Source organism: Aegilops tauschii, chromosome 5, assembly GCF_002575655.3.
Source record: "Aegilops tauschii subsp. strangulata cultivar AL8/78 chromosome 5, Aet v6.0, whole genome shotgun sequence".
Classification (NCBI taxonomy): Eukaryota; Viridiplantae; Streptophyta; class Magnoliopsida; order Poales; family Poaceae; genus Aegilops; species Aegilops tauschii.
Genome location: NC_053039.3, coordinates 11,924,815 through 11,929,326, shown reverse-complemented (window position 1 = coordinate 11,929,326; position 4,512 = coordinate 11,924,815).

Below are 4,512 nucleotides of genomic sequence, written 5' to 3'. Positions count from 1 at the left end.
CTTCTTGCAGAAATCCATTCAGGAATGCAGTCTTCACATCCATTTGCCAAATTTCATAATCATAAAATGCAGCAATTGCTAACATGATTCGGACGGACTTAAGCATCGCTATGGGTGAGAATGTCTCATCGTAGTCAACTCCTTGAACTTGTCGAAAACCTTTTGCAACAAGTCGAGCTTCATAGACAGTAACATTACCGTCAACGTCAGTCTTCTTCCTGAAGACCATTTATTCTCGATGGCTTGCCGATCATCGGGCAAGTCAACCAAAGTCCACACTTTGTTCTCATACATGGATCCCATCTCAGATTTCATGGCCTCAAGCCATTTCGTGGAATCTGGGCTCATCATCAATTCCTCATAGTTCGTAGGTTCGTCATGGTCAAGTAACAAGACCTCCAGAACAGGATTACCATACCACTCTGGTGCGGATCTTACTCTGGTTGACTTACGAGGTTCGGTAGTAACTTGATCTAAAGTTACATGATCATCATCATTACCTTCCTCACTAATTTGTGTAGGAGTCACAGGAACAGATTTCTGTGATGAACTACTTTCCAATAAGGGAGCAGGTACAGTTACCTCATCAAGTTCTACTTTCCTCCCACTCAATTCTTTCGAGAGAAACTCCTTCTCTAGAAAGGATCCATTCTTAGCAACGAATGTCTTGCCTTCGGATCTGTGATAGAAGGTGTACCCAACAGTCTCCTTTGGGTATCCTATGAAGACACATTTCTCCGATTTGGGTTCGAGCTTATCAGGTTGAAGCTTTTTCACATAAGCATCGCAGCCCCAAACTTTAAGAAACGACAACTTGGATTTCTTGCCAAACCACAGTTCATAAGGTGTCGTCTCAACGGATTTAGATGGTGCCCTATTTAACGTGAATGCAGCCGTCTCTAAAGCATAACCCCAAAACGATAGTGGTAAATCAGTAAGACACATCATAGATCGCACCATATCCAGTAAAGTACGATTACGACGTTCGGACACAGCATTACGTTGTGGTGTTCCGGGTGGCGTGAGTTGCGAAACTATTCCGCATTGTTTCAAATGAAGACCAAACTCGTAACTCAAATATTCTCCTCCACGATCAGATCGTAGAAACTTTATTTTCTTGTTACGATGATTTTCCACTTCATTCTGAAATTCTTTGAACTTTTCAAATGTTTCAGACTTATGTTTCATCAAGTAGATATACCCATATCTGCTCAAATCATCTGTGAAGGTGAAAAAATAACGATACCCGCCGCGAGCCTCAACATTCATCGGACCACATACATCAGTATGTATGATTTCCAACGAATCTGTTGCTCGCTCCATTGTTCCGGAGAACGGCGTTTTAGTCATCTTGCCCATGAGGCATGGTTCGCAAGTACCAAGTGATTCCAAAAGTCCATCAGAATGGAGTTTCTTCATGCGCTTTACACCAATATAACCTAAACGGCAGTGCCACAAATATGTTGCACTATCATTATCAACTCTACATCTTTTGGCTTCAATATTATGAATATGTGTGTCACTACTATCGAGACTCAATAAAAATAGACCACTCTTCAAGGGTGCATGACCATAAAAGATATTACTCATATAAATAGAACAACCATTATTCTCTGATTTAAATGAATAACCGTCTCGCATCAAGCAAGATCCAGATATAATGTTCATGCTTAACGCTGGCACCAAATAACAATTATTCAGGTCTAAAATTAATCCCAAAGGTAGATGTAGAGGTAGTGTGCCGACTGCGATCACATCGACTTTCGAACCATTTCCCACGCGCATTGTCACCTCGTCCTTAGCCAATCTTCGCTTAATCCGTAGTCCCTGTTTCGAGTTGCAAATATTAGCAACAGAACCAGTGTCAAATACCCATGTACTACTGCGAGCATTAGTAAGGTACACATCAATAACATGTATATCACATATACCTTTGTTCACCTTGCCATCCTTCTTATCCGCCAAATACTTGGGGCAGTTCCGCTTCCAGTGACCAGTCCCTTTGCAGTAGAAGCACTCAGTCTCAGGCTTATGTCCAGAGTTAGGCTTCTTCACTTGAGCAGCAACTTGCTTTCCGTTCTTCTTGAAGTTGCCCTTCTTCCCTTTACCCTTTTGCTTGAAACTGGTGGTCTTGTTGACCATCAACACTTGATGCTCTTTCTTGATTTCTACCTCCGCAGCCTTTAGCATTGCGAAGAGCTCGGGAATTGTCTTATCCATCCCTTGCATATTATAGTTCATCACGAAGCTCTTGTAGCTTGGTGGCAGTGATTGAAGAATTCTGTCAATGACACTATCATCGGGAAGATTAAATCCCAGTTGAATTAAGTGATTGTTATACCTAGACATTTTGAGTATATGTTCACTGACAGAACTATTCTCCTCCAGTTTGCAGCTGTAGAACTTATTGGAGACTTCATATCTCTCAATCCGGGCATTTGCTTGAAATATTAACTTCAACTCCTAGAACATCTCATATGCTCCATGACGTTCAAAACGTCGTTGAAGTCCCGGTTCTAAGCCGTAAAGCATGGCACACTGAACTATCGAGTAGTCATCAGCTTTGCTCTGCCAGACGTTCATAACATCTGGTGTTGCTCCTGCAGCAGGTTTGGCACCTAGCAGTGCTTCCAGGACGTAATTCTTTTGTGTAGCAATGAGGATAATCCTCAAGTTACGGACCCAGTCCGTGTAGTTGCTACCATCATCTTTCAACTTAGCTTTCTCTAGGAACGCATTAAAATTCAACGGAACAACAGCACGGGCCATCTATCTACAACAACATAGACATGCAAAATACCATCAGGTACTAAGTTCATGATAAATTGAAGTTCAATTAATCAAATTACTTAAGAACTCCCACTTAGATAGACATCCCTCTAATCATCTAAGCGATCACGTGATCCAAATCAACTAAACCATGTCCGGTCATCACGTGAGATGGAGTAGTTTTCAATGGTGAACATCACTATGTTGATCATATCTACTATATGATTCACGCTCGACCTTTCGGTCTCAGTGTTCCGAGGCCATATCTGCATATGCTAGGCTCGTCAAGTTTAACCCGAGTATTCTGCGTGTGCAAAACTGGCTTGCACCCGTTGTATGTGAACGTAGAGCTTATCACACCCGATCATCACGTGGTGTCTCGGCACGACAAACTTTCGCAATGGTGCATACTCAGGGAGAACACTTGTACCTTGCAATTTAGTGAGAGATCATCTTATAATGATACTGTCGAACTAAGCAAAATAAGATGCATAAAGGATAAACATCACATGCAATCAATATCAGTGATATGATATGGCCATCATCATCTTGTGCCTTTGTTCTCCATCTCCAAAGCACCGTCACGATCGCCATCGTCACAGGCGCGACACCTTGATCTCCATCGTAGCATCGTTGTCATCTCGCCAACTATTGCTTCTATGACTATCGCTACCGTTTAGTGATAAAGTAAAGCAATTACATGGCGATTGCATTTCATACAATAAAGCGACAACCATATGGCTCCTGCCAGTTGTCGATAACTCCGTTACAAAACATGATCATCTCATACAATAAAATTTAGCATCATGTCTTGACCATATCACATCACAACATGCCCTGCAAAAACAAGTTAGACGTCCTCTACTTTGTTGTTGCAAGTTTTAAGTGGCTGCTACGGGCTGAGCAAGAACCGTTCTTACCTACGCATCAAAACCACAATGATTTTTTGTCAAGTATGTGTTGTTTTAACCTTCAACAAGGACCGGGTGTAGCCACACTTGATTCAACTAAAGTTGGAGAAACTGACACCGACCAGACACCTGTGTGTGAAGCGCGTCAGTAGAACCAGTCTCGCGTAAGCGTACGCATAATGTCGGTCCGGGCCGTTTCATCCAACAGTACCGCCGAATCAAAATATGACATGCTGGCAAGCAGTATGACTATTATCACCCACAACTCACTTGTGTTCTACTCGTGCATATAACATCTACGCATAAACCTGGCTCGGATGCCACTGTTGGGGAACGTGGTAATTTCAAAAGTTTCCAACGCACACGCAGATCATGGTGATGCATAGCAACAAGAGGGGAGAGTGTCGTGCATGTACCCTCGTAGACCGTAAGCGGAAGCGTTATGACAACGTGGTTGATGTAGTCGTACGTCTTCATGATCCGACCGATCCTAGTACCGAAAGTACGGCACCTCCGCGATCTGCACACGTTCGGCTCGGTGACGTCCCATGAACTCTCGATCCAGCTGAGTGTCGAGGGAGAGCTTCGTCAGCACGACGGCATGATGACGGTGATGATGAAGCTACCGGCGCAGGTCTTTGCCTAAGCACTGCAACGATATGACCGAGGTGGATTATGGTGGAGGGGGGCACCTCACACGGCTAAGAGATCAATGATCAACTTGTGTGTCTATGGGGTGCCCCCTCCCCCGTATATAAAGGAGTGGAGGAGGGGGAGAGGGCCGGCCTCCTAGGCGCGCCCAAGGGGGGAGTCCTACTCCCGGTGGGAGTAA